This window comes from Pollachius pollachius (genome assembly GCF_949987615.1).
Source record: "Pollachius pollachius genome assembly, chromosome: 20".
Lineage (NCBI taxonomy): Eukaryota > Metazoa > Chordata > Actinopteri > Gadiformes > Gadidae > Pollachius > Pollachius pollachius.
Window position 1 is genome coordinate 10206286 of NC_136953.1, and position 17328 is coordinate 10223613.

Sequence of the window (17328 nt, forward strand, 5' to 3'; positions counted from 1 at the left end):
CCTCTCCGTCTCATTTCATCTGGTCCAGTAACTAGCCAGACCGTTTTTCCCAACAAATTGGTGACCCCGACGTGATTTTTTCTGAATTGGACCGCAACTGGGAAACGAGAGACGGAGAGCGGCACGGCCTCGGGACCCCGGAGAACCGGACCGATTCCTGCAGTCTCACCTCGCGATCGCACAACAAAAGGTAGGCAGAACCTGTTGATAAAATCCAAACTCTGCATAGTTATATAGGAACCACATTAGGAGATGAGACTGTGAGAACGGTTCGCTACGGGATATCTCGTGGGGACTAATAGGACTGCACCCCAGCATTTCCCCGTAAAACCCGATTGACCCCGAATGCGTGACACATCGAATATCGGCTCGTTGCATGGTGAAAGAATACCCTCGAGACCATAGGGCCTATAAGAATCGGTCAGTGATACAAGACTACCGATGGCCAGAATATATATGCCTGAGCCATTGAGTGGACTCAGAGGGATGCCTGGGCCGGGTTCGGAACCCAGATGGAATATATGCCTGAGCCATTGAGTGGACTCAGAGGGATGCCTGGGCCGGGTTCGGAACCCAGATGGAATATATGCCTGAGCCATTGAGTGGACTCAGAGGGATGCCTGGGCCGGGTTCGGAACCCAGATGGAATATATGCCTGAGCCATTGAGTGGACTCAGAGGGATGCCTGGGCCGGGTTCGGAACCCAGATGGAATAATCTGTGTATTAAATAATTCTATGTGGTGAGAAGTTTAGAGTCCTTTATCAGGGTTAAAGTCCCTTTGCAAAGGAAACAGCGTGTGTATGCGCGAGTGAACGAGAGGCAGTGTGTGTATGAGCGAGAATAAGAGAGAGAGAGACGGAGTGGCTGTGTGTGTGTGTGTGTGTGTAAGAGGCCCAGAGAGAGAGAAAGAAAGAGAGCGAGCGTATTTTTGGGCCGGCTAAAATATGGAAATATGTGTGCAACGCTTGCTTGCTTTGCTATGCTTAACGCTATTCTGCTGTGTCTGATGATTGTGGGTGCGGGACACAGAATGAGAAGTCTGTCGATATGTTTCTGGGTGCGTCTGCGAGAAAGAGGGAATCTGTGAGTGAATCAGTGGGTGTGTATGCGTGATAATCTGTGAGTGAATCAGTGTGTGTGTATGCGTGATCCGCTCTATCTTTGTCCGTTAAAACGGGTAAATGTAGGAATAGATAGATTGATAATAATGAATAAATGTCTCTCTGACGTATTGCGTTGCTCTATGGCGTAACCAGCGGAAATAGATAAATTGACAATGATAAATAACCTTTTTTACTGTGTCGCTTCAATTTACTGTTTGAACCGTTAAAACTAGACCTAGACAAGTTGACAAGGATAAATGATATCTCTTTTACTGTGTTTCTTTGAATTACTGCCGGACCTGTCGCATAGATAAACCACAATACTAAACAACATCTCTTTGCCGCGTTGGTTGACGGTTTAGTCTGATTGACGCAGATTAATCAATAAAGATAGATAACGATTATTGGCTATAAAGAATATCTGGATGTATTGAATAACGTCTATAGGCCCTGTTGTTGTTTTTTGCTTCCCTCCCCCCTGTTTTTTCCTCCTTTTTCTCGTTCTCCTCCTCCAAGAGGGACAAAAGTTACCCCCTAGTCTCTCATCCGCTCTTGTGTGTTAGACAGGCCACACAGAGTTATAGCATCAGGGCCGCCATTTTTTGAGTTCTCTCGCTCAGTCCGAAGCCACACCTCCCCCTCCGCCAAAAGTTTAGCCACTCCAACCATACCCTTCCCCAACTAGACTGCCCCCTACTGGACAACTCCAACCTTACCCTTCCCCAACTACAGCGCCCCTACCGGACCACTCCAACCTTACCCTTCCCCAACCACCGTGCCCCCCACTGAACAACTCCAACCTTACCCTTCCCCAACTAGACTGCCCCCTGCTGGACCACTCCAACCTTACCCTTCTCCAACTAGACTGCCCCCTGCCGGAACACTCCAACCTTACCCTTCCCCAACTAGACTGCCCCCTACTGGACCACTCAAACCTTACCCTTCCCCAACTAGACTGCCCCCTACTGGACCACTCCAACTTTACCCTTCCCCAACTAGACTGCCCCCTGCTGGACCACGCCAACCTTACCCTTCCCAGCCACAGCGCCCCCACTGGACAACTCCAACTCTACCCTTCTCCAACTACAGCGCCCCCTGCTGGACCACTCCAACCTTACCCTTCCCCAACTAGACTGCCCCCTGCTGGACAACTCCAACCTTACCCTTCCCCAACTAGACTGCCCCCTACTGGACCACTCCAACTTTACCCTTCCCCAACTAGACTGCCCCCTGCTGGACCACGCCAACCTTACCCTTCCCAGCCACAGCGCCCCCACTGGACAACTCCAACTCTACCCTTCCCCAACTACAGCGCCCCCTGCTGGACCACTCCAACCTTACCCTTCCCCAACTAGACTGCCCCCTGCTGGACCACTCCAACCTTACCCTTCTCAACTACACTGCCCCCTGCTGGACAACTCCAACTCTACCCTTCCCCAACTACAGCGCCCCCCACTGGACAACTCCAACCTTACCCTTCCCCAACCACCGCGCCCCCCACTGGACCACTCCAACTCTTACCCTTCCCCAACCACCGCGCCCCCTGCTGGACCACTCCAACCTTACCCTTCCCCAACTACAGCGCCCCCCACTGGACCACTCCAACCTTACCCTTCCCCAGCCACCGCGCCCCCTACTGGACAACTCCAACTCTACCCTTCCCCAACTACAGCGCCCCCCACTGGACAACTCCAACTCTACCCTTCCCCAACTACAGCGCCCCCCACTGGACCACTCCAACCTTACCCTTCCCCAACTAGACTGCCCCCTGCTGGACCACGCCAACCTTACCCTTCCCAGCCACAGCGCCCCCACTGGACAACTCCAACTCTACCCTTCCCAACTACAGCGCCCCCCACTGGACAACTCCAACTCTACCCTTCCCCAACTACAGCGCCCCCTGCTGGACCACTCCAACCTTACCCTTCCCCAACTAGACTGCCCCCTGCTGGACAACTCCAACCTTGCCCTTCCCCAACTAGACTGCCCCCTGCCGGAACACTCCAACCTTACCCTTCCCAAGCCACAGCGCCCCCCACTGGACAACATCAATACCAATCCAACCCCGACTCTCGATCACCCCCTGCTAGAAGAATTATCCCGGTGAATAATAAAGATAAAAAGACAAACCTCCCCGCACCCGGCCTCCAGTGCAAAGGCGTCCACGACCCCGACCACCCCCACACCAGGCTGCTAAGGAACGGCGAACACACCCACCATGTCGGACGAGCAACGGACCAGAGCGGAACCGGGAAAAATATTGAAAGGCCAAGACCGGAAGAAATGGGAGAACCGCTGTGATGTCTACATTAAAACCTGGCAGAAAGAGGGCGTGATCCGAATGGGACCCCTCGACCACACCGGCCGGGCCGCCATACACGCGTACATTGGCAGCCAGTATGAGCGGGCAAAGGTCCGTCGCGACAACGCCGGAGCCATGACGGGACGAACGGATGCACTCGAAACCCAAGACCGGAAAAGACAAAAGAGAATCTTAGTATTAAAAGCATTGGCCTCTTGCCTCCCGCCCCACACCCTAAAACCAGCCCCCTCCTCCAGGAATCCCTTCCTAACGGACCAAGTAACCCCTACCCAACCGAGCCTGACAGCTTCACCTTATCCCTCCCTACCGAAGGCCGATGAGCAGGCCCGCCCACCTCCGTACAACCACTCCCTCCCCTATGCCCCGACCGACTTCCAAACCCCGGGTCCCCCCATCTCATGTGCCCAGTTATCGAAATAACCCACGCCACATCTCAGTCCCCGGTCACGGTGACCTGGCAAAGACCCCCCCCCCCGGAACCGAAACGAGCCAAAGAAGGGGTCCACTTCACAAGGACAAACCACCCACAAAGCAAGGAAAGCCCGAAGCTGACAACAGCTCCCTCCCCATGCCCGATGATACCAGGAAGGACCGGGCCATTGGGGCAAGAACCATCCAGCACCGAGAACTGGACACCCCCCTCCTCCAGCTACAGCCAAGCCCAGGCCCCCGAAGCAAGGCCACCAACACCAGGGGAAGCCCAACCGGAAGCAGAAAGGATGCGTACGCGGATCGGCGTACCTGGCGCCAACACATTGGACTTGGCCTCCTTCCTGATCAACCTATCGTCTAAAGAAGAAGAAACGGAAGTGACAGTAGCAACAACAGAAATGAGAAGACACTCCGGGATTCCCCAGGGGAGATACGGAAGACACGAGGAAAGAGACGAAAGAGGTGAAGAAGATGCAGACACCGTAGAGTGGGACCCAGTGGGAACGAGATGGAAAGAAGAAGCGCTGGAAAGAATGTCCCTCGGCATCGAGACAGAAGTCCATCTCCTGTCTCGACAGCTGCGGGAAAGGAGCGAAGGCAGAGATCAGAGGTGGGGAAGAGGCGCAATCTACAGGACAATTGGCCCGGGCAGATCACAAGCCCGAAGTACCGCAACCCCGATCGCGACCCTGCCCATCACCAGCACTCCACAAGCTGGCCCCCCGACACAACGGAGCCAAGCCCTCGACCGCCGGACGAACCGCGACCTGGATGAGGGTCCAGGACTGATGTTCCCGCTAATGGACACCCCTGCAGGACGAGCGATGTACGTTCCCTGGACCCACCGCGACCTCAAGGGACTAGTGGAAGACCTTCCCCCGATCAAACAGGGGGCGGGCAAGTGGATCAGAAACCTCGAGCGACTGACCACAGCTGACCGGCTCACCATGGGGGACATCCGAGCGGTCCTCATGAGAGGAGAAGGACCCCGGGCAGTCAACGACGTGGAAACCACAGCCAGAACCACCAGAGAGCCGGACGACTCCCCTTTCGACCCCTTCCGCCCCATATGGTGGGAGGCCCTGAGGGGCCTATACCCCCCTCAGAACTCAGCAGCATGCATGACCGGCCTGAAAAGAAAACCCAGTGAATCAGCGGGCGAATACCTCACAAGAGCCACTGAACGATGGAAAGACGGATTCGGAACCCGACCAGGAGCCTCCGCCGCCACCGAGGCCATGTTTCGGATCGCGGTTGAGACGGGTCTCTGCACCAAGACCCGCGAAGGCCTCAAAACAGTGATTGGACTCGGAAGAATGAACGCCATGGACTGGGAGGAGGCCATTACACACCACGTGAACCTGGAGCAAGAACGGGAGGACGAGGACGTCAAAGAAGACCGCGACCTGAGGAAACGACTCTTGCGCATGGACGTCAAGAAAGCAACCCAGGAACACAACCGGGACAAGAAGGAGTCCAACAAAGACCACGCCTCCGAGATCATGCCCCTCGAAGTGGCCACGCCTCCGGCCCCGCTGCCTGCCCCCAACCCCTTGGTACAGCCCAGCGGACCCCCTCCGACCCAGATGCAAGCCCCTCCCGCTCAAGCATGGGGGCCCCAGTCCCCGCCGTACCCGTACCCGTACCCGTACCCATCGTATCCATCGTATCCATACCCCACACACCCACCCTCGAACCCAGCAACACAGACGGGACCCGGGATGTATCAGAACCAACAGTCCAAACAAAGAGGCGGATTCAAATGGAGAGGAAGAGGCCGGACCCCAAACACAAACCCCCGGTCCTACCCCTGCTTCATTTGTGGGCTCACGGGACACTGGGCGAAGGAGTGCCCCCAAACGGGACAGCCAGCGATGCAACACGACCAACAGGATCATCAGCAGCAACCCGGCCCGACCCGCGGTAACCCTGGAAATGGACCGACACATGCCTCAAACCTCGGGACCCCGATGTACCCTCTCTGGGAGGACCCGGGATACAATGGCCAATATTGACGGGACCCGAGAGCCTCGAGAGGGACCCAGGTGGTGAACCTGGGAACGGGAGCCCCAATGGTGGACGGACTCGTAAACCAAACACCAATTCGTTTCATGGTCGACACCGGAGCAACAGTATCCACCATCGGGGACCTGAACCATGAAATCCCGCCCCTCTCCACTCGAACCCTGACTACCATGGGGTTCTCGGGAATAGAAAAGACCAACCCCTTCACCACCCCCTTGCCGCTCACCATCCTGGGACAAACCTTCTACCACTCCCTCCTATATGCCCCCAAGTGTCCCACCAACCTCATGGGTAGAGACATCCTGAGCAAAATCAACTGCCTCATCAGCTGTTCCCCCGAAGGGACTACAATGACGACAGAAGCCGACCAACCGCTCCAGATGATGCTGGTGCATGAACCCCCGCCCCGAAGCCCCCCGTCAGACGTATATTGGATCCGGAACATGACTACCCCGGACGGATTCAAGCCCCTAGAAGAAACATACCGAGAGTGGGCCCCCTGGATCCATCAACAGGGGGACTTATACCCACCGCACGACCCCCTCCACACGACCCTCAATGTCCTTCGAGACCCAGACGAAAGCTACGACGAACAATGGAGACGCACCATGGAGGGAACCGGCCAGAAGTGCCTCTACGAAACAATGTTCATCGGACCTGAGGGGGTGGCGGCCCTCACCCTTCTCACCCCGGATCAAGAATATTGGTACCGCCTCAAACCCGAGTCCCGACCACACGTGACCCTGGCAGTAGCCAAGCACCACACGGCTATGAAGCTGGGGCCCATGGTCTGCCGAGCGACTCAAGTACGAGAGTGGGCCCCCACCGACAACCCACACATTCACCTAGCCCCTGACAAAGGCTTGATCCGGGTCTCCTTCCCCCAAACGGCCTCCTGGGGGGTGGCAGAACGAGTGGAGTGCGACCGACCGCTCGCCCCTGAGGAGGTCGACACCCCCAGCCCCCTGGAAGCCGAAGACCCCGACGTAAAGATCATGCTAGACGGCCTCCCTCAGAATCTCTGGGCCACCGGCGCCTACGACATGGGGTTTACCCCCCAACACAACATCCAAATACCTCTCAAACCCGATCAAACCCCGATTCATCAGCCCCAATACAAGGTCAGACCCGAGGCAGAAGCAGGGATCACTGCCACCATACAGGGACTCAAAGAGGTAGGAGTGCTCCGGCCCTCTCAGTCCCTTTGGAACACCCCGATTCTCCCAGTGAAGAAGGCGGACGGACTCACGTGGAGGATGGCCCATGATCTCCGCCTAATAAACGACGCCACGGAAGGACCCCCCGAGAGGGTGCCAAACCCGCAGGTGGCGCTCCACGTGGTTAACCCCGACCACCTCTGGTTCTCTGCAATAGACCTGGCCAACGCCTTCTTCTGCATCCCCCTGAACAAAGACTCACAAGACATCTTCTCTTTTACCTGGAGGGGAGAAAAACTCACCTACACCCGAATGCCACAGGGGTACCGATCGACCCCCACCATATTCAACGACTGTGTGCGGAAGGACCTCAAGGACACTGTACTTCCCGACGGAGTGGTTATGGTTCAATATGTAGACGACATCCTGCTCGCCGCGCCTACCAGACAAACCTGTGTGGATGCTACCAAGACCCTGCTCGAAACCCTAGGGAAAGCAGGGTACAAGGTCAAGCGGCCCAAACTACAGGCTGTCCGGCCCAGGGTGAAATTCCTGGGGAGGCTGATCGGAGAAGATACCAGAGACATGACCCAGGATACCCGAGAAACCATCCTGAATTACCCAAAACCCGCCACGGTTCGCCAAATGTTGGCCTTCCTGGGCCTGTGCAACTACAGCCGCCAGTACCTCCCGGAATTCACAGAGCGAACGTCCGAACTCCGCCAGATGGTCACCACAGCCGGGGCCCGAAACCTACGGGCCCCGCTGGAGTGGGACTCAGGAAAAGACACCGCCTTCCATCAGCTGAAACAAGCCCTCCACTCAGCCGCCACCCTCCAAGCCCCCGACTATACGGCCCCCTTCCATCTGGACGTCACACAGAGGAACGGAAATGTAGCGGCCACCCTCTGGCAGGCAAAGCCCGGCACCCGAAGGATCCTCCACTATCACAGCTCGGCCCTACCCACTCCGGGCCTAGGACTCCCTCACTGTGCCAGACATCTCATGGCCATCGCCATCGCCCTACGGAAGACACAGTTCCTCACCATGAACAACCCCACGGTAGTGCACACCACCCACGGAGTCAAGGCTGCAGTGGAGAGCTCACTCTTCACCCTGTCGGCTGCCATTACCCAGATCCGGTTGACCGAGGCCCTGACAGATCCCTTGGTGAGCTACTCAACAAAAGGAGTAAATATGACCGGAGAGTATCCCGCAGACACAGACGGCACCCCCCACAACTGCGCGCCTCGCATCCTGTCGGAACTCCGAGCACGACCAGACCTCCAAGGGACACCCCTAGAAACACCCAAAACAGTGTGGTACACCGATGGCTGCAGCTACAAGGATGCCCTGGGGACCAACATCGCCTCTTGGGCGGTGGTGGAACAGGGGCCGACAGGGGTCTGCCACACCAGACACTCGGGAATACTCCCGGAGTATCCCTCGGCCCAGAGGGCTGAACTCACAGCCATAGTCGTAGCCCTCGAAGCCGCGAAGGGCCTACGCCTCGACCTTTACACCGACAGCAACTACGTGTACGAGCTCTGCCACCAGAACGCTACCCAAGCAGAAAGGCGGGGTATGCTGACCTCTACAGGGGCGCCCCTGAAGCACAGGGACCTCGTCGTCCGCCTACTCCTCGCCATCCAGCTACCAGAGTCTGTGGCCATCATCAAGTGCCAGGGCCACACAAAAGGAGACTCCCTGATCACCCGCGGTAACAACGCCGCCGATGCCGCCGCCAAGAAGGCGGGGGGCTATGCACCGCCACTGGTCCTTTCCCTGATGGACCCCCTGGACGGGGAGCCATACCCGAGGAGCATGAGCGACTTCCTGATATACCTTGGCGAAATGCAAGAACACGCCGGTCCTTATGAGAAGAGCTGCTGGATCGCACGAGGATGCACTCAGGACGAGCTCCCCTACACACTCCCAACCTACGCCCCCGAAGTGACACTCCCAGCCCCCGCCGACGACTGTGTCCCCGCCGAGCCGGACATCTACCCGTGAGTGCGAGTGGCCTCTCCAGATGCACGGCCCCGGCGTCCTGTTTCCATCACCGTCGGCTGACACCCCACCGCAACACCCCTTCCCTCTTCCCCCCCCCGCCTGTGACGTGCTAGTAACCTCTCCAGGTGGGCTGCCCCATTCCCGTCCCCGCCAACGGCATCACCCCCCTCCCACCTGAAGCACCCACGACGCCCGGACCAGGGATCTGCGTTCCGGTACCAGGGGCTGCGGCCCGCTCCCTTACGGCTTGAGGGCACCCCTGGCTGTATTCGCTTCTGTACGCTTCACTGTTTTTAGCCGCTCCCATATCTATGCCCGCGTCTACGCAACCGACGCCGGGAACGTAAATGTTGTTGTTTATATCGCTGTCCCACTAGATGGAGCTCGGGGATTCACACGGGCGAGATTCCAGGGGCCTTGATTGCCCGTTTATCAGACGAGGTCCTGAGCGCAGTTGAATAAAAGGGTCTAATGCTCAGGTGGCGCCTTGCGACCACCTGCCCATGATGACGCTCAGGACTATTCCATGGTTTCAGTTGTTCCCGTGCCCCGGGCCTACCCTGGATGCCCCATGCGTGTGATTGCTTGTTGTAACACGACCAGTCAACTCCTCCTCACATCCTTAGTGTGTGGTCCTCTAGGGATGGGTTGAGGGGGATTGCCATTCGCTATCTGCCTCATATCTTCGCTATTATTTAGGGACACGTTTCGTGGTTACATTTCTTTCCTGTGATCGTTAGTGTATTTGTGTGATTGTTGCATTTATATTGTTATTGTTTAATAATGTTATGATGGTAGTCCCGCGCTGGAGTCCTATCCCTCGTACCCCTAATGAGTAAAAGTCGTCTTGCGACGACTTGAGGGGGATATGTTGGGGCAAAATAACCTGCTGAGCACATCACATGTACATTATAAATATAGCTAACTCCTACCCTAGCTTAATGAGCACATCACATGGCAGTCACCTTATAATATAGTCAACTTTTAACACATAACACATACATGAGAATATAGTCAGGTCAGGGCCGGAGCCAGGGCCCCATATCTCCTCCCGGCAGATAGTAGACACTCAGACAATGCACCAGTCATCCTCAAGGACGGGAGGACCACAACGGATGAATGCTCTGAAGCTCTCCCCCGTAAGGAGGAACACAAGAAGATATACATGCATACACTAGTGCCTGGGAACCAAGGTCAAGTAAAAACACACAGAACCACACACATCTCAAACGCACACACCTCATCACGAGGAGATACAGCATAAAACTGTATCACTCTGAGACTCTTCACCTTCTTCCGAAGCAGACCTTCCACGGAGGCGAAGCTCCGGACGAACCATCAGCGCTGATTAGGGACTTAGACATATTCGATTTCTCACGCTTATGACTCTGTATAACCGTTGCCACTTTACTTAATAAATCCAAGGTCCTCGTGCCGATAGACTTTATTACCTCTCCGTCTCATTTCATCTGGTCCAGTAACTAGCCAGACCGTTTTTCCCAACAGGATATGTGTCCTGGCGTCTCTGGCGCATTATGAGGCTGCAGTAGCGTTACATGATGTCCCTGTCACACCTTCTTATCACATTCTAAACCGTCTTCTATGCTCTAAAGATTGTATCAGCGATGTTGGGTGATGTCACTTGTTATTTGAAGCGAGAACCGAAACAAAGCCAGCTCCCCCCTCCCTTGTGTCTAGCACTTTTCTAAATCGAGGAAGTGATCTGTATGAGGCAGTGGTGCGCGGGTACATAAATGACCGCAACTCGGACCTCAAATATTAGGCCTTATATAAAAATAATGCTTACTGGCTTACGTGAAACTGACATCCCTGAGTCATATGCATTTAAGAAAAGAAGTCTATTACAATTTTGCAATGACATGTAGCCTAATGCATATAGCAGTTTAACGTGGGGAGCCTGCTTAAGTTTAGCCTACTTTATCCCTTTAACAAAAAACAATAATTCAAAGAATTATATTGAATACATTTCGGTTAAAACAATCCACAATGTACTTTAATCGTCGTATTATTTTCAAGTTTTCCAAAACACAATTGCATGTCCTCATAATACTCAAACATAAATAGAAAAGGATCCATAACTTCATGCTTTTCTTTAGCAATTCAGGTGTCACAATTTTCTTTGTACTTCTCTGGGATTGTGCAGCCTCCTGGTCTTCCATGCCAAGGAAGCGCGGCACCTGGACCACCCCTTTGAAGAGGCTCTGTTCCTTCATCTGTTTTAGCCACTTGCTCGCTTCTTGCATGTTTTCAAGATCCTGCATGAGATAGAAAACAATTAAAATAAATATTACTGATGGAACAAGACAAGAACAATGTCACTAACAGGAGGATAGTTATGAGAAAGCCTTCATATTATAGCGTTCACATTACAAGCCTTCATTTTATATATATTTGCCTTCAATACATGGATTTCTCAGCTACGTCATCACTGTTGCACTGCGCAAACTCGGGGCAGAACTCCAACGTGGCAGGTCGTAAAGTAATGTAAACATAGCTAGCAACTTAGAGAGCAGCTTTCATCTTAAAGTCAAATAATAAGATAGACAAAGGCTCAAATAATCAAAATGTATGTTTGGGAATATGTTGAGGGTGTGTCTGCAAGCCTTACAAGAAGACAGACCATACTCCAAAATCCCACAACGCCACCCCTTGTCGGTGATTGGTTGGAATAAAGAGCTCGTAAGTCCGCCCCTTCAAGTATGGGGTCAGAACAGTCTCATTAATAATGAATGCACAGAGAAGGATTCACAATTATATTTTGTGATTTATATATAAATTCTCTTCTCACAAATACATTTCAATGCACACACAAATGGATGTCGGTATGTATAAATGTAAAATAAATCCATAAATAAAAATATGTTTCACAAACACATTTCTGATCCACACACAAATATGTCTTGTTTAAAATAAATGTAATATAAATCCATACATATATCAATTTTAAAAATATTTGCGATTTTCCTCAAAATGTATTTGGATGTTGTTACATTTATATACAAACTGTTAAACTTGAATTTACAAGACGCTTTTCATTTGTAAACTTGTTTGCATTTGTGTGTGAACTGGTTTGTATTTATATGTGGATTTTTGAGACTCTCCTGACGTGGCTGGATTCACAAATGCATTTTTTTCAACAAGGAACTATCTGTAGCCAATCAGATGCCTCCCTCGTTTTCAGCCAATCACATGACTGCAGTTACTGGGTTTTTAGATTGTCGGTGCCGTTTACTACTTTAACGGCACCGACAATCCCAAACCCAGTCGAAACTAGATGGAAAAACCACCGCTCTGGTACAGACATGGCGATCTCTCTGCTCCACTTCACCGCTTATTACCAAGGGGAGGATAACAGCATCGAAAGAGGTGAAAACCATTATAAGTCGGGGCATGTGTAGATTTTCAGTTATGTCGATGGGGAGATTGTCGGTCTTGTCCACGCCAGTCGCAGGGAGCGTGACATAGTCTTTCTCATTGTGTTTTCTCTACAGCCTTTAACTGAACAATTGCGCAATAAACGGTCAAACTCTTGACATGAAAAATTATCATTTCAATCCACAAACAACATATGTGTAATCCAGGGCATATAAAGACTGGGACCAGAAAATAATTACTTTCTCTCCATTGAAACCCTTTCATATTTTACGATTTCAAAGGTCCCATGGGGATCTACCGGAAGGGGCGGACTTACGAGCTCTATGGGGCAGGCAGCTAGAGGATCGTGAGGAAATATCAGATGAATGTGATCATTTATGTTTCGGCATAGAATCGCTGATACAACCTTAAGTAGTCTTTTAGCTAGTGTCTCAAAATCATGTATTTCATCAAATGGTCACCAAAAGATCTTAGTGTTCATGGCAAATAATATGTGGTGTTGTAATACCTTCCACAATATTGATGCTGCACGACTACAGGAGCGTCCTGGCGCTGCTATACACAAACATCCTGCTGTCTGTATCACTCCTGTCTTTGATATCAATACCCAGGCCTTATGATGGGTGTTATTAAGACTCTGACTCTATATCAGCTTTCAAGTAGACTAGGTCTTCTGTGACCTCTTTTAGCCACACTCTCCCGTGTAAATACTGGTAAGCTTCGGAGCTTTTTAGGTTCTTGATTGCCTGACCATCGCAAGACACGGACTCAATAAGAAAATGAGAAAAAATGCTGCTGTACGTTATCCTAGGCCATTCTCTAACTTCCCATACAGTAGGGCAATGGAGTAATTATATTGCCGTTTTTTAACTCGGTGAGGTTGTGTTCCCACATTGTAATGGATGAATGAATGACAGACAGCGATTTTTTACATCAATCTCGTAGTAACCGCTGGTTACTAACCGGAAGTGAAGTTGGAAACTTGTGGATAACCCGACAAAAATAACAGTTGATATGTTTCTCTTTTCTAGACCTCCTGAATCTGGAGGGTACAGACCACACCTCTGGACTTTATTAACCAAGAGTTCAGAACTCAGGAAGGCATCCGAAGAGACTTCCTGTCCGACCGGTTGTCCGTGTTGCACAGGGTTGCTTTGGATAGAGACTTTAGACCTCCGCTAAAATGGCAGAGAAAACCCCTCAGCTCAAGAGTTGCCCGACTTGCAGCATGTGCACTGAGATCGTCGAGGACCCGGTGTCTCTGGGCTGTAACCACAGCTTCTGTACCAGCTGTCTCCAGGACTTCTGGGTGCAAGCTGGGAAAGAGAACTGTCCCATCTGTAAGAAGGAGAGGAAATCCTCAAAGGATATAATCGAAAACTTTGTCATCAAGGAGCTGAGGTCTGCCCCCTCTGATGAGGCCCAGGGGGTCATCCCTGAATCCTCCCAGAGGTCTGCCCCCTCTGATGAGGCCCAGGGGGTCATCCCTGAACCCTCCCAGAGGTCGGCCCCCTCTGATGAGGCCCAGGGGGTCCGCACTGAACCCTCCCAGAGGTCTGCCCCCTCTGATGAGGCACAGGTGGTCCGCACTGAACCCTCCCAGAGGTCGGCCCCCTCTGATGAGTCACTGTGTGCCTTGATGTAGCTATAGCAAAACCAAGGGCCTCTACGAATTCTCTTTTTTGCATAGGAAATTTCCTTTCCTTAGGAGATGACCCGGAAGTACTTGGAGGAAAGGTGATTCGAATTCTAAAAATGCTTAGGAAAGGAGCCTCGATTCATCCTTTAGCATAGGTTACTCCTGACCAACCTTAACCCATTTGTACCGGCTGCGCGGAGCAACATTGTATCTAGTAGATACAATGTTGCTCCGCGCAGCCGGTACAAATGGGTTAGGACCGGATTGCGCATCTGTGCGTGTTTACCATTAAAGGTAAACACGCACAGATGCGTGATCCGGTCTGAATGGGTTAACGAAAGGATAGGAGATAATAGTCTATGGTTGGGTGATATATCGATATTTGAAATATATCGATTTTTTTTTTCAAACGAGATATAGAACGAGACGCTATCGTCAACATCGATATAGTTTAATTCCAGTTGAAAGTACAGCACATTTTTTCCAAATAACAGCAGTTTCGAACCGGGCACACCGCGGCACAGTGGCGCCACTGATGTAGAATGACGAGTTGGAGCGCGGTAACGGCAACTATGTTATTGAGTCAACAAATCGATATTTATCTTATATCGACATTCTGCTTGAAGATATCAGGATATGACTTTTGGTCCAGAAAGACTACTGGGGGCAGTTAAGGTCCCATGGCATGCCACCAGGTGTGGTGTGATTAGCCGTTACACGCCGTTTTGGAAATCTGCCCCTTATGACATCACAGGTGGGCGTGTCCACCTAGATGTGTGCTGGATAGATCAGTCTACCAGCCTACCCAGTGGACTGTAGCAAACGTTGCTCATCTATCCTTCACACATCTAGGTGGACACGCCCACTTGTGATGTCATAAGGGGCAGATTTCCAAAACGGCTTGTAACGGCTTATCACACTACACCTGGTGGCATGCCATGGGATCTTTATTTTCAACATCAACATAAGTTGAGCCTCTTTTTTTACACATGTGAATTGGGATTCAAGTGGCCGAAAATATTCCCGTTGGCTAAGTCCGACCTAAGTGATTCTCACTGTTGGCGACAACCTGGTGAAATCAATACGACAATTACGCATGGATCGAAAGGGCACTTGTTTCAGTCCAACTTCGGAAAACTGTAGGTCAGCAATACTGCCGTCGCGCAACGATGTCGGTTAGGAAAAGTGTAGTCTAATTCATTTTAAACAGTGCTGTCTTTTCCTATGTTCGAAAGGAAGCACCTTTTCATCTCTTTCACCCGATGAAGTTTTCCACAAAGGTTAAGGAAAGGAGGCATAAAGGTTAGATTTGACTATTCGTAGAGGCCCCAAGATTTGGCTTAGCAACACCAAAGCATGCCCCCAGGAGCAGTGCATACTTCCGCAATCCACCAGTACTCAGCAGCCAAGGCTGGTATTGCAGTTGTTTTAGCGGGCTGTTGACGGGTCCCTCGATTCATGGGAGTTGTAGTGAAACAAATCTTGTTTTTATTCCTTTGTATTTATCTTTGCTCTGTTTTGATTTTGTGCAAGTGTTAGTGCTTTAAGTAGCCTGAAAATAAAATGCATTTTATTATTAATATAACATGGCTCCATCAAAAGCAATGTACACCTGCCATTTAAAGTTATCAGTTATACTACAAAGACATCTTTAATCTTATTTACATATAGTAGTCCTGATTTCCTCTGTTGAAATAAAAAAAATCTCAATTGTATTTCTTTCATTCAGATCCCTATCCATCATACTCCAGCTGTTGTCTTCCTGCACACCTCTCTGCCCTCTCCCTGTACAATATTTCATGCTAAATACATTTCAGGATCCAGTTTGAGATTCAGTTTCAGTATTACTTGTTTACTTCCATGGTCGGTAAACACTGCGACTGTGCTTGCTCAGACCTCTCGCTTATGATGCTACAATAAAGATAACGAGAATATTTCTACATCCGCACGTCATGCACTAGGGCGTGGCTAGGCTCCCATGATACGGAAGCAAGCTTCTCCTTGATGTTGCTCTCTTGCGGAAGTATGCACTGCTCCTGGGAGGCCTTTTATAGGTCCATGGCATGGACCTATAGACCTCTGAAGAATAAGTCCCGCCTCCGAGGCTCCTGGTAACATCGATCAAATGTCTATGGGAAATAACATGGGGTTTTTGAATGATTGTACATAAATTCTGTAGGTGGCGAAGTAAAAGCTGCTCACGTTTTGAACTACATACTTTTTCCATCTAGATTGCACTTGGGTTTTGGAATGTCGGTGCCGTTAAAGTAGTAAACGATTATAAATGCTACTTTAACGGCACCGACAATCCAGAACCCAAGTGGAATCCAGATGGAAAAAGTGTAGTAATATTAGCCACCATATTATAATTCGAAGCCCCCGTAAAATGTGCATATAGCGAGGCATAAGATTGTAGTTGGCAGCACAAAAATAACATTCAATATGTTTTTAAAAGAGACCCTCTGAAGTAGAATTTGTAACTTTATTGACCATCCAATCACATGTATGAAGTTTCCCCACCAGAATGACATTGCATCTTCGGAGAAAGACTGTTGCTGTAGCTCTTGAACTCTACATGGAATCCCATTGTCCCAGCCAGGCTCCACATCTGGTGGTCTCAGCCTACCCATTGACCACCATAGGCCTGGAACTGCCGCTCCACATCCTGGCCTTTTTCAGGTCCTTCTGGCTCAGCCGGCTGGTAGCTCTGACCCGAGTCGCGTGAGTAACTCTGCATCTGCTGTGCCTGTTCCTGTTCCTCGGCGGGGTAGTCATATCCGATGTAGTGGTTCTCCTGCCAGTCATCTCTGCCACGCTCAACACTACTGCTGGACTGGGTGTAGGTTCCTGGTGGATACTGGCCAGTGATGAACATCGCATCGTACGGGTAGAAATACCCTAATGAAGCCTGCGGCATAAAGGCTCCAGGGCTGGGAAAGGACTCAGCCGGTCCTGCAGCAGGTTCATACGACGGGGGTGGCGCTACACCGCGTTCCTGGGTCTCAGACTCATAGCGTCCATCCTCCACTGTGCTCTCGATGTTGAGCAGCTCTCCCGGGACGAACTCTGGTCCAGGTGGGGGTGCACTACTGGGGCCAGCCATTTGTCCCTTTGGGCCAGCGTTACTGTCAGAAGCAGCTCTTGGCCCACCAGAGAACATGCGCGGAGGAATAGCCCAGGAGCCTTCCAGTAGCAAACAAGCAGAGAACAGACCGCATTTTCACCCATTTCAGTGCAA